The sequence below is a fragment of the Panthera uncia genome, chromosome B4 (assembly GCF_023721935.1).
Source record: "Panthera uncia isolate 11264 chromosome B4, Puncia_PCG_1.0, whole genome shotgun sequence".
In the NCBI taxonomy this organism is placed as follows: Eukaryota; Metazoa; Chordata; class Mammalia; order Carnivora; family Felidae; genus Panthera; species Panthera uncia.
In genome coordinates, this window is record NC_064809.1 from 69,583,324 (window position 1) to 69,609,506 (window position 26,183).

At 35.2% G+C, this 26,183-nt stretch overlaps 1 protein-coding gene across 1 annotated transcript in view; it reads left to right on the forward strand.

The window, feature by feature from the left end:
- The window catches only part of TMEM117 (transmembrane protein 117), a 396,452-nt gene that overhangs the window by 265,104 nt on the left and 105,165 nt on the right, over positions 1 to 26,183 (forward strand). The gene's annotated exons all lie outside the window — the stretch shown is intronic.

The window sequence follows — 26,183 nt, forward strand, 5'->3', positions numbered from 1 at the left end:
TGGGTTGGTTTTGTTTTCTTTGTTTTGTTTTTTAGATTCTACATATAAGTGAAATCATGAGATATTTGTCTTGGACTTATTTCACTTGGCATATTGCACTCAGGGTCTATCCATGTTGTCACAAATGGCAAGATTTCATTCTTTTTTACAGCTGAGTAATATTCCATTGTGTATATATAACACATCTTCTTTACCCATTCATCTATCAGTGGATGCTTAGGTTGCATCTTGACTATTGTAAATAATGCTGCAGTGAACACAGGTGTGCATATATCTTTTCACATTAGTGATTTCATTATGTTAAATTCTTAATAGGTTCTTCTGGCCTATTTCTAGTTTTTTTTTTTTTCTTGTTTTATTAAGTTTTTAAAAATTTTAATTCTAGTATAGTTAACATACAGTGTTATATAAGTTAAGGGTGTATAATAAGTGATTCAACAATTCTGTACATTACTCAGTGCTCATCATGATCAGTGTGCTTTTTAATCCCCATCACTTATTTTACCCATCCCTTTATCCACCTCCCCTCTGAGAAACTTCTGTTTGTTCTCTATAGTTGAGTCTGTTTCTTAGTTTGTCTCTGTCATTGTTGTTTTTTTTTTCTTTGCTTATTTGTTTTCTTTCTTAAATTCCACATATGAATGAAGTCATGTGGCATTTCTTTTCCTCTGACTTAATTTCACTTAGTTCTCTCCTTAATCTGTTAATCCTGTTTTTAGTTTCAGTCATCATTTTTATTTATAGAATATCTATTTGATTTTATTTTCCAAATTTGCCACGCCATTTAAATATTTTTTAGCTCCCTCTTGAAATTTTAAAGCTTGAGGTTTATTTTTTTAACTTTTATTTCCTAGAACATAGTAAACAGTTGTTTAATGATCTGCATCTGATAATTCTCATATTTCAGTATTTTGAGTCAATGTTTATGTTGTTTCTACTGATTCTCACTCTTAATATCTTGTTTCCTTACATACCCTGGTCATACATACATTGTCTCTGTAATAGACATTTTGTATCTGAAAACCTATAGGAATAATTTAAGGCTTAAGATGATTGTTTCATTCTTCAGAGTGATTTTGTTTATTTCTTCTGCTATGTGCTTCAGATCTTTCTCAATACACTTTTAAGGCTTGATGTATCAGGAACTACCCAGAATGAAGTAAGGAAGCTGGGATGGGAGTTCATGCAAAGGCTATTTTAACAGTTCACCCTATCTTAAGGATATATCATGTTCCTAACTTAATGCCAGGGCTGATCTATCAGAGTCCCCACCCTTGTGGGTGACTAGGCTTTCATTCTGAATCATGAACTGCTCAAGGTTTTCAAGTCAGAATTGCTTGTGAGACCTCTTCTAAGTAAAACCAGCTTTGATTGGAAGGTTTACCTGTCTGGAATATCTTTCTTTTGTATTTTGTGCCAGTAATTCCCATTACCTTGTTAGAACTTTGATGCTTTTAAAGCATATTGCTTTTATACATTACCCAGGCTTTTTAGTTTTTCAGCCATAGTTTGATCTAAATTTCCTAGTTCCCTATTACCTAATGCTGAAACCTAAAAATTACATCTGCCTAGAACAGTCACTTTTCATCTGCTTAATTTTTCTTACTCTTATGACTCAGTTTAGACATTTTTCTAGTAAAGCCGTCCTAGGACTTCAAATATTGTTTAAATGGCTTTCCTTGTTTTCATAGAATGTTTTCCTTCTCTATTACAGCACATATTCTACATTGTAATTTATACTTGTTTATAAACACCCATTATTTGGCAAGCTCCTTGAAGACAGGAACTATAGCTAATTCTTTATCATTTAATTATCATTATTCAGTACAATTCATGGCATACAATAGACATTAAATAGATATCTGCTCAATAAGTAAACGAATGTTCTGTAAATAGGACATTGAAAGTAAGTTCATGCATTTTAAATACGCACATACAGAAATGTTATTTCTGTATTCATTGAAACTGTATCAAACAAAACAGTGATATCTGCAGATATTTACTGAGCACTGATGTATGCAGAATGCTGTACCGTAAACAGGGCACTGAACTTCTCTCTAGACTGGTGAGAAAAAACAGCCATGCAAGTAATTCTTTATATATGGTTATGGGTTTTACTTCACCAGTGGAATATGCTTAAACTTTCACATTGCTTTAAAAATAAAAGTGAAGAAATTACAGATAAGAAGAAATGTGTATATTTTGTAGCATAGTATTTATAAGAAAAGTTGTAAGATATGGAGCCCAGGCAAGAGGGTTGAGTAGTGAAGCAAAGAATGTAAGTACATAAGGAGAGGGGCTCTTACGTAGAGTTTTTGTATCTCCAGTGCCAATATAGTTATACATAACAGTAACACTCAGGAAGCATTTGTAGAAGAGAGGACAGGAAGGAAGGAGAGAAGGAGGAAGCAGGCAAGCAGTGGGTTCCATTTTTCCTAGATCTAATCATTTAATACATATGTAATTATAAAAACCCAACCTGATTACAACTCTCATCAATAGTCAGTCTTGTAATAGCTAAAGACAGAGGTATGAGTTTCTACTAATCTCTGAAGCTCAATTCTGGATCCTACTGACATATTCAACTGGCTTCAATTTGGTTAGACTATCTTTTACGACAAGTGAACTCAACTGATCATCATGCACCACGTGCAATCTTATCATCTGAATCATTCTTTTTCTTTTCTCCTAAATACTGTATTTTTTAAAATTTCTGTCTGAAGTTACTTTAGATTATTTTGATAGAGGGCAACACTTTGCATTCAAATTGAGCTTACTAGCAAAAATATCTACATTTGTATGGGTCTCCCCTTTTAAAAATTTTTTTTTAATGTTTATTTATTTTTGAGACAGAGACAGAGCATGAATGGGGGAGGGGCAGAGAGAGAGGGAGACACAGAATCAGAAGCAGGCTCCAGGCTCTGAGCCATCAGCCCAGAGCCTGACGCGGGGCTCGAACTCATGAACCGTGAGATCATGACCTGAGCTGAAGTCGGACGCTCAACCGACTGAGCCACCCAGGCGCCCCGGGTCTCCCCTTTTTTAACCCTACTGTAGGATTTTAAATTTTCTCTGTTATATGTATTTCCTTATTTATTCCTAATTTAAGACTATTATTCTCAGCTTTTCCAGCATGCCACGACCTTCTCAAGTCATGATTTTTCGTCATTCAAAGTGTTACACTTTTCATTTTTTTTAGACACAAAAAGCAAATTTCCTTAATTTCTTTTAAATAGCAATGAAAATGATGAACAGAATAAGGTGGAACACAGACCTGGCAACTTGATACTACTGCTCTCCTCCCCCACCCACCCAGGCGAGCATCATGGCTCTTGCTATTTACCATTTTTGGGGAATGGGAATGCAACAAACTACAAACTCTACCTCTAGCATAAAGATTGTTCCATCAGAAGATTTTACCAAATACACTGAAATTAAGATGCTCCCTGAAACAACATTACTCTCATTTATCAAAAGTAAACCCCTCATCAGAACAGGAATTGTTAATTTGTATTACTTGTTCTTTTTGAACTGGTTTTGGCTCTTAGTGATTTCCATTCTTAACCTACATAGTCCTAATTTGTTCAATAATCCATTATAGAAGTTTTCCAGTGGGTGGCATTAAATTTATCAGCATATTGTTTTCAAAGATGTAAAATGTGACTTTGGAAATTGGAAAATTTGATGCTCTTCATACCTTTGGTTGTTTTTTTTTTCTCTCCTCCATAAATTTATCAAAGCAAGTCAACAATACCAGTATAGCTTATCTACTAGATGCTCAGTATTTTAGGATATAGTCTTACACAGAGACACACACACATATGCGTCCATACATATACATACTTAAAACTGAAGACTAATATAAAAGAGGTGGTATTTTACGCTTTGACTCTACAAGTGTCTGAGATACTTCATATATCTTTGTCAAAATTTTAAAGATCACTATCGATTTACAAAAGACAGAAGCCAAGTAGACACTGATAATTTCTGCTTTCCATCTGATAAAACAACATTCTATCGTGTTATTTTAAATAACATATTGAAGTTATGTTGAATAGAAACACGTCCACGTGAAGCAAAATTCAAGTCAAGTGAAAATATATTTGGGCAAAAATGAATCTTCCTCTACCTGAGAGGAAGCTAAACATGTTAGGATCATGTTTAACTGAGAGTGATCGAAACCTAAGAGTACCATAGGCTTAGGTGTGGGCAGTTGTCCAGAATCCCGACCACCTTATATAATGTGCTGCACTGCTCTCTTTAGCATTCTAACTCCTAGGCCAAGATGGGTGTTGGAAATCCAGTTTGATTCTTCACATTCCAGCCTATGGGAAGGAGGAAAGGAGTCCTTAAGAGCATACATCTCTGTTCTTTTGAGGGCACATCTCAAAAGTTGCACATATGGCTTAAATTTACATCTTGATGGCCCACATCCAGTTATATGGCTTCTCGTGCTTTGGCTGCCAAGTGCTTGCAAATCTCTGGAAGAAGGGGGAACAGATTGTAACAAATGATGGCCTTTGCTATCTTCTCCTGCCCTCCTCTCCTACTCAGTTCCCCTCCCTAGAAACTAGTGCTATGTTTTGTATCATTTCAGAAAGGATGTGTATGTGTGTACATTTATATATTCATGTATATATTTTATTGTTTTTTGTTTATGGTATACAAATGTTGTGGAAACATATAGACACTATTCTGCACAATTCTTTGTTTAACAATGTATTTTGGATGATCTTTCCACCTTGCATAGGTGAACTATAATTTATGTAACCACTCTCACTGATACACATTTACATGTTTCCAGTGTTCACAGAGAGCCTTTTTTTACATGTATTACTTCATATTTGTATGAAGCTGAGTATGTGTTACTACAAATGTAATTATTGGGCTAAAAGGAATGTGCATTTTTAATTTTGATAGGTGTTAACAAATTGCTTCTTTTAGAAGTTATACCAAATTACACTATCACCAGTAATGCATGGGAGTATTTCCTGTTTTATCAGACACATTTACCAACACAGCATATTTTCAACATTTGTAATCCTTGCCTTTGATAGGTTGAAAAAATGGTGATCCTTTGTAGTCTTGATTTGTATTTTTCTTATTTCAAGTAAGATTGATAATTTTTTTTATTTAGTAATGGTGGGCTTCTCTTTCTTTTTCTTGCCATTCAGAATATTTTCACAAAAAAATTTTTTGATGTTTATTTATTTTCGAGAGAGACAGAGTGCAAGCAGGGGAGGGGCAGAGAGGAAGGGAGACACAGAATCCAAAGCAGGCTCCAGGCTCCGGGCTGTCACAACAGAGCCTGATGCGGGGCTCAAACTCGCGAATTGCGAGATGGTGACCTGAGCTGAAGTTGTATGCTTAACTGACTGAGCCACCCAGGCGCCCCCAGATTTTTATGTAGTTGAATTTATCAGTCTTTATGTTTGTGGCTTCTAGGATTTGTGTTATAATTAGAAAGTCTCTGCTGCTCTGAGATGATGAAAAAAAAACACACATAGATTTGTTTAGTGTTTTTTGTCTTTCTCTGGTAGTTTTGTAATTTCATTTCTTTGTGTTTAAGATTTTGATTTATCTAGAATTTCTTTGGCTTTAGAATGTGAGGAAAGAAATCTACCCCTATTTTTTTTTTTTTTTTAACTGGCAATCTACTAGTCCTATCATTCACTGAATGGAGCTATCTTTTCTCCCACAAACTTGAAATGCCATGATCATTATATACTAATCTCTGGACTTTTTAGTCTTCTTTAGTGATGCATAGTTTTCATTCTCCACCAGTACTATATTATTGTAATCAGTTAAATTTTGTAATATATTTTCATATCTGAAGACTGATCCCCATTCTTTTCTTTCACTTTCAGGATATTTTTGCCTGTCTTTCTTTTATCTATTTGAATTTAAAAAAATTTTTGTTTTAATATTTATTTTTGAGAGAGAGAGAGAGAGAGCATGAGCGGGGGAAGAGCAGAGAGAGAGGGAGACACAGAATCCGAAGCAGGCTTCAGGCTCTGAGCTGTCAATACGGAGCCCAACGCGGGGCTCGGACCCATGAACCATGAGATCATGACCTGAGCCAAAGTTGGATGCTCAACCGACTGAGCCATCCAGACGCCCCTTATCTATTTGAATTTTAAAGTAAATTTATGTTACTTAAAAAATTCTGTTGACAGGGGCACCTGGGTGGCGCAGTCGGTTAAGCGTCCGACTTCAGCCAGGTCACGATCTCGCGGTCCGTGAGTTCGAGCCCCGCGTCAGGCTCTGGGCTGATGGCTCGGAGCCTGGAGCCTGTTTCCGATTCTGTGTCTCCCTCTCTCTCTGCCCCTCCCCCGTTCATGCTCTGTCTCTCTCTGTCCCAAAAATAAAAATAAAAAACGTTGAAAAAAAAAATTAAAAAAAAAAATTCTGTTGACATTTAAAAATATATATATAATCTCTTTTTATCAGCATTTCTCTCTTCCTTGATTTTCTTCTTCCACATAGAGTACAGAAATCCCCCCCTTTTTTAAATTTCTTCAACATTTTTCTCACGTCTCATCTAATTATGTTTTTCTAATGACCTGTAGATAACTTCAGAAATTAAAAGTCTTTAATATTCTTGTGTCAATCTTTGAGTTTGAATCTATCTTATATATTTTAGTACATTATTTTTTCAGTAATAGGCATGATCAGGTTTAGGTCAGATTAGAATTGACATCTTCACAAAGTGGACAGAATATATAGAAATGGGCTTCTAGGTTATTATCTTGTATAAATTAAGGTCAGGCTCAGTTAATCATAAAACTGTACCTGAGAAACCCTGGAGGGGCTGTTATGCATTATTGCAATCTAAGAGTTTATGTATTTCTCAGGTTTAAGAAAATTAGATTAAATACTAATTATGAGTGAATTCAAGCCATTTATTCTTTACACTTAATTATTTAAGGAAAACAGTTTTGGGGGAAAACTAAGGAAGTGCTGCTAAGAATTCTGGATGGTGTTGTCAGAGGACTAATGGAAATTCAGTCAAGAGCACTGTTGGTGGATATTAGAATGATCGATAGGAAGAAAAGGTGGTAGGATCAGGAAAACAGGATTCTCTATAATCCAAATTTAGCTTACGTTTTTGGATGGATAGTGACCACTTAAAAGAAATGCACTACATATACAATGTGCATAGCATTCATGAAACTTCATATGTACAGAGTCTAAACAATTACTAGTGCATCCTTTTGTAGAGACCTCTTCACTCATTCTGTATTAAGCTGGGGGATTAAGAATTTTAACTTGATCACGGTCAACAGGGTAACAAAGAGGTTAAGAACTATGAGAATTATAAGGTCCTTTTCTCAAGCTGAGTCACATTAAGTTAGCATCAATTAGTTCTATTTTATCTTAATGACCTATGTATGAAGGTAGAAGTTTTACTTTGTTAATAGGGTAATGTACATTTCACCCTTTTAAAGCCTGTTTATAAAAGATCTTAAGAAATACTTAGCTTTCTCCCTTGAGTAGATATTCTGGGTTTTAGCTTTCTCTAATAGAAAGGGAGAGAATTATGTTTTCTTACGATAATACATTTACCATACGAAGGAGAGCTGGAAGCTGCCTGAATAAGATATTAATATATCCATAATGTTTATTCCCTTTTTTTTTAAAAAAAACGCCGGCTGTTGCATGGAAAAAATCTATTTTCACTGCTTTTTTCCAGCTTCTGTAACTTAGTTTGCTTCACACTGTGTTTTAAAAAGTCAATTCAGATAAGACGTTTAGTGTCATCATTTAGACATGCCATTTTCTCCTGCTACAAGGAATTTAAGTGACAGCAATATAGTTTGAACAATTTCTGAAAACACACTTTTTCTTTTAATCTATACACAAACTCAATTAGCGTCCAGGTCAGTAAGTGGGAAGGCATTTACAGAATCAATCATTTTGGGTTAAGGAGTAGACACCCTGCAAGCTTACTAATGGGATGGAAATAATGCCTGGAGTCTCTCCAAACAGTAACGGTCCCAATGGAGCAATTAAATATGTATGAAGAATGTTTGCAGAGAGGTTCAAACACTTCAACCTGCAGTTTATATTTTTGGTTTAATTTATTCAGCACCTTCCAGTGAGCTGATGCTTGATGGTCTAAAAACATTCTTGGGCCTTGCATACACTGTACCCTGAACAGAGCGTTTACTGACAGTTATTCAGAAACAGTGGTTGCTTTTAATCATCTCAAGAAGTACAGGCGGAGGAGGGAGAACAGGAGTTTGGGATTAGCATTCAGGTACTTAACACTGCCTCATTAATAAATTTGGCGGGGCGCCTGGGTGGCTCAGTCGGTTAAGCGTCCGACTTCGGCTCAGGTCATGATCTCACGGTCCGTGAGTTCGAGCCCCGCGTCGGGCTCTGTGCTGACAGCTCGGAGCCTGGAGCCTGTTTCAGATTCTGTGTCTCCCTCTCTCTGACCCTCCCCCGTTCATGCTCTGTCTCTCTCTGTCTCAAAAATAAATAAACGTTAAAAAAAAAAAATAAAAAAAATAAATAAATTTGGCACCATTAAAAGAGTATGTCAGACCATCTTCAGCCCATTTAACGGAAAAGTACCAGCATTAACGAAACCCCCATGTCTCCTCCCAGCAGCGGTATTTAGTCCTTCAAATTACAATTCACTTATGTTATTGCTGTCATCTGTATCTTCAGATCATTACTTTTTTCTCACAAAGAGATGTCTGTTTGATAGTGACTAGATGCACTTTATGCCGTTATGAATAATGGAGCTATTATAATATTACTGATTCAATCAACTATGAAAAAGCTTTTTGGTGAAAAGGGACTGCTTTTGGGGGAAATGGGGCAGAGGGGTGGGTGATTTCTTTTGTAAGTGTAAAATGAATGAACACGCATTGGATACCAAATTTTGAAAAATAAAGTGTTTTGGGGAAAAATAAAAGCACAGCCAACTGAGAAGGTAATATTTTCTTCTATGCTCTAATCTTTTATTAATGACATAGAATGTAAAGATACTTAATAAACATTGTGTTCTCTTCCTGGGGGTTTGTATTTAAGCATTTGTGGGAGACTACCTCATAATCTCTCAAGACAAATTTGCTCATTCATTATTTTAAGCTGAAGTCTGCAGGAGATGGAATCATCAAACAACTAGAATCTATATAATGTGCAAAATAGGCAAAATATCCGAGGAGGGTCAAGATTTTGAGAGGGCTCTCAGTGACATGATTGCACTGGTAGATGTCCCAACACTTTCCCCATTCTGTCCAATCTCGTCCTAAGGAGGAGTGGCGTTATGGGGATGAGAGCCGGTACTACAGAGTGAATGACAACTCTGATGGATGCACTACAAAGCCCAGGCATTCATCTTTGAAATAGATTTACAACATTATTAAAGGAAAAGGCCGAAAGCATCACCATAATTTAACTGGATATAAAATGAAAACAGGCCTTCTAAAATGGAAACCTGAAATCCCAGGGAGGCATTTAAAAGGTGGTTACTGACAGATCTGTCATGGCCAATTTATGAGCTGTGAAAGCTCCGTGCTTTCAAAGCTTCTTTCAGGACACCGGCATTTAAGGCTCATAAGGCCATCGGTTGGATGCTCTTCTTATACTGAGGAAATCCTAAGGGTGGTTGTAAGATGATAGATTGAGCTCCCCTGAGACCTGGCATTTAATCGTCTGTGATAGCAACATGAGGCCAAGTGTAGTTTGACCAGTGTCCCAGATACTGAGGAAATGTTTTACGGCTCGTTCCTTCAGATGTAAGGTAGATTTTAAAAACTATATATTGCTTTATAACCTCGGTCACAGAATAATTGAAAATAATGGATAATCTCATTAGCTGATGCTGAATGTACCAGCGGTCCTAACTGATCTTCTAGGTGGCCAAAGAAAAGGGAATTAAAGCCATCTGCGGATAAGTCAAGCACAAATTTTCAAGGTTACGAACAAGTAGGTAACAAAGTAAAGCACCCAGCATTATTAGCCTCTTAAAATGCTGATCGGGTTAGGTCACTCTCAGAAACGTTTACTCTCGAGGGGTAATACCCTGACTGGAGGTCATCCTCACTTCACCTTCATCACCCTCTCTTCCAGCTTCATCACTTAACAGGAAAAAAACAAAACAAAAACAAAAACATGCAGGCCTCTCAGAAGTGTTCAAAGCCTTAGAACATCTGCTCTACCCCCCATTTCCTGATTCTTGCTCTCAGCACATCTAAACTCCAGTTTACCCTCTATCTACTCCTCAGTCCACAAGCTCACCATGCACTCCTCTGGTGACTTTAACCATCCTTCACCCTTGCCTAGAAGGCCTTCCTCCCTTTTCTACCTGTTAAGCTTTATTCACATCCAAAGATTCAGCTTAAATGGCATTTTTTTTTTTTATGAAGTCCTCCCCCATCACTTTTATATATTCTGGATTCCTTCTCTTCATTTTCACACATCTCATGACTTATTCTTACATTACAGAATTATTTCCTAGTATTTGAGTTGTTTACATGGGCTTGATTTACACTGGGATGAAATCCCTTTTCCAGCCAAATGACCTGGAGCACTGCATTTAACCCTCTGAGCTGCAGGGTTTTGTTTTTTCCCCACAAGGTTGTGGGAAGCACCTAACAGTGTTTGACACAGAGTAGGCATTAAAAGATGTTAAAGAAAAGTCAGGCCCACCCTTGTCCATGAAAAAAATTTCATTGTTCCTCAACAGAATGAAAACAATAAGGATTATGAAGTAAGATTTTATTGTCGATAGTAATTAATTAGGAAAAAGAAGAAGGGGGGAGGAGGAGAGGAAAAGGGGGAAGAAAAAAGCAACCCTCTCCACATTAAGCCTCTAAAAACATTACTGGTGTTTGAAATACAAATGTATAAGAACCAATACATTTTTTGAATTATGGTTAAAATGGTATGTGTTTAACATTACTTTCCTAATTTTTTTTTAAATAAAATTACCTGTCAACACAGGAAAGGAATAAACAAGTGAGAATTTTTTTCTTGATTTTATTGAGATATAATTGACATATAACATTGTGTAAATTTGAGGTAGATAATACATTGGTTTGATACATTTATATTTTGTAATATTACTTTTTCAAAAGGGTAATAAATCGTTAATAAATAGGATGAGCATGTGTGGGTGGGGGAGGACATATTTGACTTGATTTATTTTTTCTAATTATGCAATTAAAATTAAAACATTCTGGTATCAGCCCAAGAATCAAAAGGCACATCTTTTATCAAAGAATCAATTAGATAGTGCTGAAATTGTTACCATATTTGGAGAGGATGTTCAGGATAATCAACTTAAAATGTAGCCTTCTACGATTTATGCAAAGCTCACTCTGTCCTAAGGAAACACCTCAAGGTGAGAAGTGGCCATCCACTTAACACACTGAAACCAGAAAGGAACAGAAGCATGTCAAGAGATGGAGAAAAAGCTGGAAATGGGGGTTGAGCCAGATGCTGTGTTAAACACTATGCTAAAGGGGCCTGCAATTTTTTTCCTGTGAATAATGAGGCAGGGCGTGGTGAAGGTGGGGTAGGGGTAGATTTAAATGAGCCTCCCCCAAATGAAAACTATAAAAGCAGAGTTGCTGATTTTCAGATGTTGGTTGTAAGGAGCTGCTGTTCCCACAGACAGATCTAAGTGGTGGTCTCCAGGAGACTAGAGACTGGGAATGCTTGATTGGGTTGATCGATTCAGCAGGCAAATTGCACCTAAATTCTCTAGGTGCTTTGAATGCTTATTTCCTGCCATCTTCATGGCATCTCTATGAGGCTGACATTGTTATTTACAATTTACATTCAGAAAACTTGGGCACAGAACTTAAGTAATTTGCTTAAGGCCACCCCCTAGTAAGTAGGAGATCCATAGGTACCCAGTGTGGCTTCAGAATGTGCATGAAAGCCACTATGCTGTATTGTCATTTCCTACACACATACTTTCAACACAGACACAATCAAAGAAACATCACAAACCCATGTAGAAAGATCTTGTTGTCAATAGAGGAGCTTGGAAAAAATATGTTTTTGGGGAAAAAAATAAAATTTGACCCTCATTTCTTTCCATCTTTCTCATTTGATCCAAAAAAAAATAAAAATAAAAAAATAAAGGCAGGCTGAAAATCTCAATTAAAACAATAATAACTACTGTGAAACAAATAAACAACAAAAGAAGAGAAATATAGATTAAAATGGCATATAAGTGGATAAACTCAGAATTGTAACAGTTTTCTAATCATAAGAAGGAAAAAAATCACAAGTACAAAGATTGATGTATTGACTACATAATGTGTTTACATATATATTTTCTTGATAGAAAATAGTTACAACCAAAAATTTAATGAATGGCACACTAGGAAAATATTAATTAGTATGAAAAGGAGAGGGTTAATATCCTCAGTAAATAATTAACTAGAAAAACACTTTGAAAACAGACAAATATTTTATTTTTTTAAATTTTTCAATTATTATGTTTTAATTTAATTTAATTATGTTTATAATAATTATTATATTAATTATTTTGAGAGAGAGAAAGAGAGAGGGAGACACAGAGTCCGAAGCAAGGCTCCAGGCTCTGAGCTGTCAGCACAGAGCCAGATGCAGGGCTCGAACCCATGAGTGTGAGATCATGACCTGAATGAAAGTCGGAAGCTCAACCAACTGAGCCACCCAGGCACCCCAAAATAGACAAATATTTTAGAAAAATGCATAGAAATGTCTATTAAACTAATATAATGAACACATTCATCATTGATCATAGAGATTCAAATGAAAACTACAAAATATCATTTTCGCCTATCAAACTGTCCTAGATTTTAAGCATTTCTCCTGGGTAAGATGAGAATAGACATTCTCATACACTGCTATGAGGGAGTACAATTTGAATCAATCTTCCAAGAAATAAATTTTACTATATAGAAAGTATTCATGAAACAGTCATACCCTTTGCTTCAGTAATTATTCTGCTTCTAAGAGTACATCTTAAGAAAGTACTAGATGTTGTATAAGCTCTAGAATGTACTACAACTAAACGTCCAGATATGTTAAATAAATTTGTGTTGAGGAATATTACAGAGCTATTTGAGATAGTGTTTTTGAAGGATCATAATAAAGTTTTCTGATAAAAAAAAATCCACAATTTAACAAGTTAAGTGACAAAGCAAGATACAGTTTCATAATACACACAAGCATGCAAGCATAGACACACACACACGTGCACACACTCGCATATACATACACACAGGCATGTCTAGCTATGGAGAAAATACTGGAATGAAATACAACCAAAGAATAAAAACTGTTGGCAGGAAAAATCATCAAATTACTATAGGAGCAATTTTATTTTCCATTCTACACTGTTCTATAATTTTCTATGAGCATTTAAAAAAATTTTAAAATAGAAAATAAGTTTTGAAAATCAGCCCTCTTCTATTTCAGAATAAGGATACATTACTATACACTGGTGATACCTAACAGACTGTTGGCTGGTGAAGTGAGCTGTTGATCACGTGATTTAGAGAGCCAACCTGGACAAGTCCTTAGATCCCCAAGGGCATTTTACATTAAATTATTCATATCAGTCATTTATAACTCCAGTTACATTACCAGGAATACTAATTAGGGACATCATTGGTGGTCAGAAGTTTGGGGAAAACTTTTTATTTTTAAATACACACACATTCACACACACTGTGTGTGTGTGTGTGTGTGTGTGTGTACATACATGTACACATACAAAGATGCATATATACATTATACACACTTAAATTTATATATGAATTTTATTTATACATATATGTACAACAAACTATGTATGTTGAAAGGAATAGAACTTTTTTTCTGAATGCTTTATTGCATTTCTGCTTTTTAAAAAAAATTGCAGCCATATCCAGCCTATATACTTAAAGCTCTGTTGGTCAGATAGATGAAATTTCATTATTATACTTACACTAGTTAGTATTGAATGTGGACCTAAAATGTCATGTTTTAACCTTTTAAGTAGGGAAAAGGAAAGAAATATGCAATCACATATTTCAATAAAGCCAAATTTCATTTTCATCCTCATCTCATTATTTATGATTTGATCAGAATCACAGATGAAATTACTCTTATAAATAATACGTGGGTATTTCATCTGGATTTTGATGTAGATTTATACAATGTGGAATTTTACTGCTTTATATTACTATGCATTCTTGGATTTTATACCAAAAGTTATGGCCAGTAATAAGATAATGCATTAGAATTTAGTAAGATGTCACAGCCCCCCAAAAGAATTTACAGATACAATTAAAAAATATAAAATAACATGGGCTCTTATTTTACTTGATTTCTGCTTCTGAAAATAGCATTATTTGTGATAATGAAGGACATGTTTCTATTCAAAAAAATCAATGCCTTGAAAACATTTTCATTATCTTAAAAAATTCACAATTGTTTCTACATGCTACTTGTTTACTAATCCTACCACGTGATGATAATTTGTTTGACTTTCATTCTTTCTCAGAAAGGTTTATAGCTTGGAAATTATTTAAAGAAATAGCCCATTCTACTCTTAGTCTTCCCTTCTCCAGGCCTGTGAATGGGTCCCTGTCTCTAGTAAATGACCTCTATCCAAACCTTTCCTGCATAAAGCAAAAAGGATCTATGAAATATCTATTATACACCAGATGCTTATGCATATGCTACTTCACTGAATCCTCAAATAGCCCGTCTAGTAGGCACCATCACCGGGCAAAGAAAAGAGAGGCAAGTAGAGTATATTGCACACCAATGAGAATTTTTGTCTTTTCTAAATGAGCTACTCCAACCCAAGTACCATGTGTCTTACAGGTCTCTGTTTCTAGTGGATGAGATAAAACGCATCATGCAGGAGAAACTTTTTCTCCAGAACAGAAAGATAATAGGAAATAAGGAAGAAATCCATAAGAAAATATGGTGTTTCTATTTTAGATAGAATATATACTATACACATATATTTTGAGATTGAGCCAGAATTATATCTGTGGAAATAGTTCCCATCTCATTGCTATTCAGTCATAACTGTTAGTTTCCATAGTCTTCTTTAGAATAATTTCAATCCTGTATCTTTATAATAAGCAGATTCAGAAAACCTGGAGATTATTTATACTTGTTACATTTATGGAAAAATAAAAAATAATATGAAATGCAGAAATGTTGGTCAAAGGGAACATAGCTTCAGTTATGCAGAATTAATAAATTCTGGGGGTCTAATATACAGCATGATAACTATAGTTAATTATATTGTATCATATACTTCAAATTTACTGAGAACAAATCTTTAAAAAAGATTTTTAAGTTTTTATTTTAATTCCAGTTAGTTAAAATACAGCATTATGTTAGTTTCAGGTGAGTGTTATAGTGATTCAACACATCCATACATTACTTGGTGCTCATCAGAAGTACACTCTTTAATCCCCATCACCTATTTCACCCAACCTCCTACCCACCTCCCCTCTGGTAACCATCAGTTCTCTATACTTCAGAGTCTGTTTCTTGGTCTCTCTCTCTCTCTCTCTCTCTTTTCCCTTTGCTCATTGGTTTTTTTTCCTCTTAAATCCCACATATGAGTGAAATCATATGATATTTGTCTTTCTCTGACTGACTTACTTCGCTTAGCATTATATTGTGTAGCTCCATCCATGTCATTGCATATGGCAAGGTGTCATTCTTTTTATACTGAATAATATTCCAATGTGTGCATAAATGTACAAAAGCTCCTTCCATAATTTCACTATTGTAAACAATGCTGCTGTGAACATAGGGGTTCATGTATCCCTTTGAATTAGTGTGTTTGTATTCTTTGGGTAAATACCCAGTAGTGCGATTGCTGCATCATAAGGTAGTTCTATTTTTAACACTTTGAGGAACCTCCATACTGTTTTCCACGTTGGCTGCACCAGTTTTCATTTCAAAAAAAGTGCGTGAATGTTCCTTTTTTTCCGCATCCTCACCAACACTTGTTTCTTGAGGTTTTGATTTTAGCCATTATAGGTGTGAGCTGTTATCTCATTGTAGTTTTCATTTGCATTTCCCTGATGATGAGTGATGTTGATCATCTTTTCATGTGTCTGCTGGCCATCTTTGTCTTCTTTGGAGAGATGTCTTTTCATGTCTTCTGCCCATTTTTAATTGGATTGTTTTTTGGATGTCGATTTTTATAGGTTCTTTTTTTAAATTTTTTTAAACGTTTATTTCTGAGACAGAGAGAGACAGAGCATGAGTGGGGGAGGGGTAGAGAGAGAGGGAGACACAGAATCAGAAGCAGGCTCCAGGCTCTGAGCTGTCAGCACAGAGCCCGACACGGGGCTCGAACTCACAAACCGTGAGATCATGACCTGAGCCGAAGTCAGTCGCTTAACCAACTGAGCCACCCAGTCTCCCCTATAGGTTCTTTATATATTTTGGATACTAACACTTTATGGGATATGTCATTTGTAAATAATCTTCTCCCATTCAGTAGGTTGCCTTTTAGTTTTGTTGAATATTTCCTTTGATTTGCAGAAGCTTTTTATTTTAATGTATTCCCAATAGTTTATTTTTGCTTTTGTTTCCCTTGTCTCAGGAGACCTGTCTAGAAAAAAGTTGCTGTGGCCGATGCCAAGGAAGTTACTGCTTGTGTTCTAGAGAGCAGATTTTATATGTTCTCACCAAGTACACACACAAAAAAAAATTGTGAGGATTTTGTGATGGATTTGTTAATTAGTTTGATTGTGTTAGTCATTTTACGATGTATAAATATACCAAAACATCACATTGTGCACCATAAATATAATTTTTTTCAATTATACCTCAGTAAAATTGGAAAACTTTTAAAAGAAAATTAGTAAATTGCTTTACATAGAAATATGTAATAATTCAAATATTACTTTTTTCATGGTGGAAATGTAATTACCTTTTTCCTAGGAATTTTCTCATCTTAGTTTCAAATTCAACTCTGTAGGTAGCCATTTATGAAAAAAATGCATCTGTGGCATATTATTTGGTGCTAGACCATACAGACCCTTCCAAAGCATAAAAGAACCCCCCCCCCCCCGTTCATTTCATTAGGTTTTAAAAATATGTGTTTATATTCTGGCTTTGACTTAGTTCTTGTTACCTTAGGCAATCACTGTCTGTAATATATGCACACACATGGCCTTGTTGTATAATGGCTGTTCTATTTCTTTCAATAGTTTTAAAGACTTGTAGCTCATATGGCTGATTATGAAGTTTCATTCACTTATGAAAAAATTTTTCTTTCTTCCCTGATGACATATGGTGTGTATTCGAGGGAAATATTTTTAACATTAAAGCATCACCAGGGAAAAAAAAGATTAGAGTGTTTTGACATTTCTTTTATTTAAACTCTTATAGGAGAAAAATCAACCTTGTTAGATGAAAGAATCTATATTTATTCAAACTCTTTTGAAGAAACATTAAAGATGGATTCACAACATTTGTAATTACATTTTACCTTGGAAAGCTTTTCATAATTCAACAGTCAATGTTTCTTTTAAGGCTTCTCCATGGAGAAGATAGATTTCCTTGAGAATCACATATAAAACTAAGAGAATTATCACATGTGTAGTGATGGCTGTGCCTTAAGCTGCTGGAACACTGAGCTCAATATTGAACAATTACCCCACTCATCGAGATGTTTCATCTGGGGGAGTCACCAGCTTCATCTGGCTATTGAGCAGGTGCACTGTGGCCAGTCTGAACTGAGTCCAAACTGCAGTAAGGATAAAGTACACAGTGGATATCAAGGATTTAGTAAGAGAAAAAAGAATATAAAATATCAAATTAATAATTTCATATGGATTATATGTTGTGATGATAATATTTTAGATATGCTGGGCTAAATATATTATTAATATGAAATAATTTTCACTTTTAAAATTGTGGTCTCTAGAAAGTTAAATTTTATACATGTGGCTCACATTTATGGTTTATGTTATATTTCTGCCTTTGTGTACCAAACATTTGAATAAAAATGGGACACCTGGATGGCTCAGTTGGTTAAGCGTCTGACTTTGGCTCAGGTCATGATCTCACAGTTCATGGGTTTGAGCCCGCGTTGGGCTCTGTGCTGACAGCTCAGAGCCTGTAACTTGCTTTGGATTCTGTGTCTCTTTCTCTCTCTGCCCCTCTGTCTCTTGCGCTCTGTTTCTCTCTCTCAAAAATAAATAAAACATTAAAAAAATAATAAATAAAATGGCTTCACTTTTCATGTTGGTGTTCTGTGTTCCCTATAATGCTTCCACGTCATCATTTTTTACTAAATTAGATGTCACATGGAACTGCTTTCTTAATAGAATGAGCTAGCTCTTACTGTGATGGAGTAAGTCTGGTCTTAAATGTTCGAGTTAGGTAATATAGCAACTGCAGTCCGAGTCCCTACAATGTGCTGGGTGAGTCAGGTAAGTCATCTCATGTACTCTTCACTCTATGCCATGATGTAGTTATTGGAATGCTAGGTCTAGGATAATGAAACTGAATCTCGGATGGCTCAGAAACTTGTCTAATGTTACAGTGACTATGTGGCTAAGTCAGGATTCAAAACAAGGTTTGCCCATGCTTTTTTCATTGTGCAATTGTCTTTCTCCTGTCCCAGGGCCTTCCAAGGAATCTATTAAGGTATTGACTTCTATCAAGGAGTGATGTCAAAGTATACTGATATTTGGGGGTGATATGATTCATGAATTATGATGATGAATCATGATTAGGATGATTGTAGCTAACAGTTATACAAGATTTCTTCAATTTTAGGTACTCTACAATCAGTATGCAATTAAATAGGTACCTCAAGAAATCACAGCATTTACTGAAATGGGCACTTTAGATATTTCTGTGCACTTAGCATTACAATGATCAAATAATAACACTGTCAGTATTAAAAAACAACAACAACAACAACAACAACAACAACATATCATACTCCTAAAACTAAAACTATTTCTCTGAATTAGAGAAAAGTCATTTGAAACTAAATATATACTAAACTCGCTGTTAAATTGTTTGTACCCTGACCCATATTTAGTACTACTGATATTTGAGGAGTTGAAGAATGAAGAATGAAACCCATTACTTTAGGAAATAATTTTTAGTAGGAATGAAGTTTTTTCTTTTAATTTTTTTTAAAGTTTATTTATTTTTTTTTAAAGTTTATTTATTTATTTTTGAGAGAGAGAGAGACAGAGAAAGCGCAAGTGGGGAGGGACAGAGAGAGGGAAGGAGACACAGAATCCGAAGCAGGTTCCAGGCTCTGAGCTGTCAGCACAGAGCCCAATGTGGGGCTTGAACCCATGAACCATGAGATCATGACTGGAGCCGAAGTCGGATGCACAACTGACTGAGCCACCCAGGCGCCCCCAAAGTTTCTTCTTTTAAAAAACTACCATGAAAATGATTAAGAAAGTATGTGATATTTGAGAACATTTAAAACATTGTGTTGAAACCTACTTCAACTAGGTTATGCTGATCCGTTTCAGTGGCCAATGATGGGTGTGGACATTTTTTCCTATTGCTCCCAAGCCAATGTAGGAACTGGTGGTAGCCCTAGTGTCCTTCCATGACATATAGCTGTTCTGTACAGAAGCCACCAAAAATAATCCCACAAATATTCTTAGGTTTGAGATAGGTAAGAAAGGGTGCTCTTACACAACTTGTAGTTAGCATTGCTTTTACAGTGGTAATTCTTTGGAGATTGTGCCTTAGAGGTTCACTTCTGATCTGCCTTGTCTCTTGGCTAAGAGGGTGTAAACCTTTTCTCAGATCTCTCCTCAGCCATCAGATGCACAGGTGTAAAGATTCCTTTAATGTTAGATGAGAAACCACGTGATATCAAAAGAAATTGTCCCTAAAGGATGCTGTAATTCATACTTACCAAAAAGAAGTTCTTAGTTACAAAGAACTTTCCATTTTTTAGGCTTTTTGTAATAGCCTCTGTCTTTAATCAACTGGCCATATCGTCTATTATTATCTCCTATAGTAAATACAGAAACAATAAAAGTGTGTAGTATTCATTACCTAGTTTGGGGGGGGATACGATTCAGAGTGAAATTATTTTAAAGTTGACTACTTTGGTGACTATTATTTGCCATGACAGCATGTATTTCAGGCTATGCAAGTTTAGAAGGAAAAACAACAAATATTTGTTCATGGATAGACATCAGTTTAGTTTTTTTTTAAACCATCTTCCATCCCTCCAGACCCCCCACTAGTTTTGCAGTGAGAAACCATATGTAAATCATGGATCCTGGCAGCGGGAGAAGAGGCAGATGGGTGTAAATCTTGAGGTTAAGCATCTTAATCAGACTCCGCAAGTGAGAGAGAGAAAAAATTTTAACAAGCTGCTTTAAAAATATTCTAGTTTGTAATTATGAGTTGCATATTAGACTTTAGGTAGCATATTTTTTCTCCTACTAGTATCTTCTTTAATTGTATAAGTAGGATCCACAGTTTGTCTTAGAATTTTTATATATTTTTTAACAGTAAGTATATACAAGTTGCAAAAATATGCAGGTCCATCTTAAAATATAATTTAAATATATCAGTTAAAAAAGAAAAACTATTAGTAAAACAATGATCATTTATGGAGCACTTCCTATGTTATAGGCACGTTATATGATGGGGTAGATATTATCTCTGTCTCACAGATGAAGATGCTAAGGTTCACAGAAGGAAAATTACTTATTATTACATTGCTAGTAAATGGCAGAGTTGCCTAAATAGCATCGGTCTTCCTAACTCAGCAACTGATCTTCCATGCTGTTTGATCCAAAATATCAAACTATAATGTGGAGAGTGCAAAATATCTGAGAATTTTTAATCTTCATATGGATAAGCACTAAAATTCCAGATTTTTTGGCATAACATAAAGCCTTTTGATATCACTGGGGATTTGGCCTCTTTGGTATTGCATTATGGGGAGAAATCATTTTAAGAATAAAGGTTAAGGGAAGCAGCCCAATTTAATAGCAGAAATGCAAATGGAAGAAGGTACTGTGGTGTTCGATAAATCCTGTCATTGATATTATGGCATTTAGTTGGTATTGAAAACCATTGTATTTTTTCAGTTGAGTGATAACTTGAGAAGTAGGAGTCTTTGAGAAACCTAGACATGTTCTGGCACTTTGACTGGAGTTTGGAACAAAGCATTGGAGTAAAGCTCAATTAAAAGCAAGCCAGGAAGCCCCCGCGAATGAAGTTCTGGAGTAGCTTTTTCTTTCCTTGCACCCTGTAAAATTCATCTTGTTTTAATTCTCTATTGATTTCAGTACAAATGACAAGATAATGACCTTTGTTCAAACTTGGAAAATTGCCTTTTTAATGAAATGGAATATAAATAGCCAATGTTTTTGCTATTAAAAGAAGATCCTTGTGGCCTTTATGTGAAAGAAAAACATGTAAGGATTAATATAGGTGTGAGTCAACTTCTCAGTGTTTTTCTTTAACATTTTTTAATGCAGAACAATAAGCTCTGTCCTAAAAGGAAAAAAAAAGCATTATACTGATTATAGTCAACATTCTCAAATTTGAATAGTACCACAAGCTTTTACTATAAACACACGCTATGCAATGTGTGTGTATGTATGTATGTATATTACAGTTTCTATAAATTTGTGTGTATATGAATATATATATTCATATGCAGGAAACTATAATATAGAAATAAAAAGGAAACTTGTTTTTCCTTTGGCAGGGAGTAGAAAACTGGGCGAGGGAGTTATGATGTGACCAGGGATCATTTTTACACAGAGAAGAACCAGAAGAACAGAGAAGGCTATCCATTTCTGTTCATTCCACAAATGCACATGTTTGAGGGAAACAGAGGACGTATCTTGTCTGAGGTACAAAAGTAATTGTTAGATGTGAATACTTTTATACTAGGTCACCAGGGTAAAAGTTTCACATGGTTTGTGCCCATATTGTATAATTTTATAGCGGTTAAATTAATATGATATACCACTATTTTCATGGCATGAGATACATTTTTAATATGGCTGTTTTACTAAATGAAGCATTTACCTTTAAGAATGGAAGCTAGGTAGGAAAAAGTCTCTTGACCAGAATTGTGTTAATCCCTGCTTTATTTTTTATGTAACAATTCTTTATTGAAATTATGCTTTTTATAAGGCTTTGCTGTGTCACAGAGAAGTAGTAGCATTTATAACTTAACACTTAAATTTAAATAAGCTAGTGTTTGAAGTAGATAACACTTTCATTTGGAGAGGTTAATGATTTGGTAAAATAAATTGAGTTGCTTTTACCTATAACATAAAGCTTTTTAAAAAAGTTTTTATTTAAATTCCGGTTAACATAGAGTGTAATATTAGTTTCAGGTATATAATATATGGTTCAACACTTCCATAAAACACCTGATGCTCTTCACAAGTGCACTGCTTAATCACCATCACCTGTTTAACCCATCCCCCGACCCACTTCTCCTCAGATGACCATTAGTTTGTTCTTTGTAGTTAAGAGTCTGTTTCTTGGTTTGTCTCTCTCTTTTTTATTCTCCCTTTGTTCGTTTTGTTTCTTAAATTCCAAATATGAATGAAATCACATGATGTTTGTCTTTCTCTGACTGACTTATTTTGCATAGCATAATACTCTCTAGCTCCGTGTTGTTGCAAATGGCAAGATTTCATTCTTTTTTATGGGTAATATTCCTTTGTACATATATACCACCTCTTCTTTATTCATCAGTTGATGGACATTTGAGCTGCTTCCATATTTTGGTTATTGTAAATAATGCTACTATAAACATCAGTATTGGTTTATATAAACAAATCCTATCCCTTTGAATTAGTATTTTTTTTTTTTTGTATCCTTTGGGGAAATACCTCGTAGTGCAATTGCTGGATCACAGGGTAGTTCTATTTTTAACTTTTTGAGGAAACTCCATACTATTGTTCACATTGGCTGAACCAGTTGCATTTTCACCAACAGTGCAACAGCGTTCCCCTTCCACATCCTCACCATCACCTGTTGTTTCTTGTATTGTTGATTTTAGCCATTATCACAGGCGTGAGGTGATATCTCATTGTAGTTTTGATTTGTATTTCTCTGATGATCAGTGATGTTGAGCATCTTTTTTATGTGTTTGTTGTCTGTCTATATGTCTTTGGAAATATGTCTGTTCATGTCTCCTGCCCATTTTTAATTGGATTATTTCATTTTAATAGATGAATATTGGAATTAGAATTCATGTTATAAAAACATGAACTCTGTTTTCATTTATTACTTTAACCATTTTTTGTATGATATGGCGCCTTTAAACCATTTAATAGAGAGCTATCCTTAGAGATAACTAGCCATCTGATTGACCTGCTATACTTTCTCTCTCTGTATGTATGATGCTGCACCTTCTTTGGAATTATTTGTCATTATACCTCTCATAGGAAAAAATAATAAAAAAAACACATTACTGTACGTGAAAAGTGTAAATAGGAAATTCACATTTACCTATAGCTGATAAAACAAATTAGAGTAATCAAGCCATATTCTTTTAGTCCATAATTTATTTTTCAGTGAAGGTGCATTTATATCCTGGAGGATCATATTAACACTGTCAAAGTAATAGAATTGTTTAATGTTTTACAACAATTCAACTCAAAAATTAGAATCCTTGTTTTAGGCTGTAAAATTTTGCTTACTCAATTTCATGGCTTTCTGAAGAATTTAAAGAGTCCTCAATATACCCACAAGTAGGCTAAGATTACCTGTATAACATTGTCTCTATATATAAAATATTGAGTGAATATGGTAAAACTATCACTTTAACAGGTGACTAGGAGATAGATAACCTATTTTTTTATGAACAGGTTGTTTTTCATGTGTTTATTCATTCATTGTTTTCATTTCTGTTGTCTACCTAAAAGATCTCCTACTAGCTGGAAATTCGGAATCCATTCTCAGTGTGCTCCCTTACCTCCTGGATTTTATAGCTGTTAATCAGGCTTCACCCTATGGCATTTGTTTTCTCATCAAACACAAATATGAACATTGTGCTGTTGTTTTCAGAATTAATCTATCAGCAGTGCTATACCTCTGAACATCTGTCCATCTTAACTCAGTGGCTCCCAGGACACTGGGGACAGTGTTTCTGGGAGGAGGGTACATGTTGGGGAAGGTCATTGAGAAGGCTACTGAGAGATCCTGCAGATAAGAATGACACAATGGGGGAATAGAAAAGGAGGCATAAAGAGAGCAGAGATATCCCACCTAATTGCTGCAAGGGAAGTGAATGGACAGCATGGGCAACTTTTGTTATTTAAATAGTATATGTGTTTATGTGTGTCAGGAGGACCAAACTACTCAGAGAACTGAAGAAATCTTACAAAACAGATGCTTTTCTAGGTACCATAACCAACAAAAAGGAGAAGAATGTGAAGGTGTGGTTTGACTGCACAAAAATAATGTTAAATTTCATCAAGTATATGGAGGTTCACTAAGAGAACCAAAATAAATAATAATAATAACTAGCATACACTTAAGCTAGTCATATTTTTAAGCATTCATTCTATAAACACTGCCACATTTAATCCTCACAACAACCCTATGAGTTATGGTCAGATAGTGTAAGTTGTCCCCAAAGTGACAGAGCTGGAATTAGAAACCAAGCAGCATGTTTCCAGAATATGTGCTATGGGGATGGTGGATGATAAACAAATGAAAACTCAACAAGCGAAAGAAAATTTTCAGCTGTGTGAAGCTTGTGTGTTGAGAAGTAAAATAGAATGATAGGTAAAAGAGTGGGTAGAGGTGACTGTTTTTGACTAGGAGTTCAGAGAACCCTTCCCTGCAGTTTATGCTGAACATTGTATGACAGGAAGCCTGCAAAGCACAGATGAGTGTAGTGAAGTACTAGACAGGACAATGTTTTGCTCACCTAGAGGAGACAGAGTCAGATCAACTTTAGTAGTGGGCATAGGTCTCCTGTTCATGTCTCTGTCGCCAATGGGTTCCTCCTAGTTGCTGGTGCAGAGCATTTGGCCTTCGTGCACCATCCTGTGCTCCAGAATTAAAGACTCTGTCCCCTCCCCTCAGGGAACAGATGTAATAGTGGGGTTGCCTAGGTGCCCTATTATGTATGTGCTTAAGCAGAATAGAGGGAACAGGGAGATATTTCCATACAGGATGAGTAGCCCAGCAAAGGCTGTGAGGATTTTCTATCTCCTAGAAAGGAAGTGTTCCCAGCCCAAAGCCCATTTTTATGCAGTTGTGTGGGGGTCTGTGGTGTTCAAAAGACTGCATGCACATGACAATGATTCCCACCAAGTTTCTTTGTTTTGTGCTTTAGCTCCAGCTTGCTTTTCTTTTTCTTATTTCTTAACACGTAAGGTTAAGTTATTTATTCGAAATCTTTCTTCTTTTTCAGTGTAAGCATTTACAGCTCTAACTTTCCCTCTAAACAGCGCATCCCATAAGTTTTGATTTGTTGTGCTTTTGTTTCATTCCTTTTAAAATATTTTCTAATTTTCTTGCTATTTATTCTTTGACAGATTGGTTGCTATTTAGGAGTGTGTTGCCTAATCTCCCCATATTTGTGCTTTTCCCAAACTTCCTTTTGTTATTGATGTCTAATTCCATTGTGGTCAGACACCACATTTTGTATTATTTCAACTCTTTTAAATTTATTGAGGCTTGGTTTATGGCTCAACATATGGTCTATCCTGCAGCATGTTTTATGTGTGCTTGAAAATAATGCATATTCTGCTTTTGTTATGTGGAGTATTCTACATGTCTGTTACATCCAGTTATTTTATAGAATTGTTCAAGCCTTCTGTTTATTTGCTGATATTCAGTCTATTGTTCAGTCAATTACTGAAAGTGAGGTATTGAGGCTTCCAACTATTGTTGAATTATCTGTTTCTCCTTTTAATTCTTTCAGTTTTGTTTGTTGTACTTTAGGGTTCTGTTGTTATGTTCATACATGTTTATAATTGTATATATCTTGATAGATTGACCCTTTTATCATTATACAATCTATTTCTTTTAAGATCTATTTGTCTAATATTAGTGTAACCATTCTAGCTCTCTTTTGGTTACCTTGATGTATCTTTTTTTGTATTTTTACTTTCAAACCATTCCTGTCTTAGAATCTAAAGTGATTCTCTTATAGATGTCATATATATATATATAGTCTGTGTGTGTGTATGTGTGTGTGTGTGTGTATA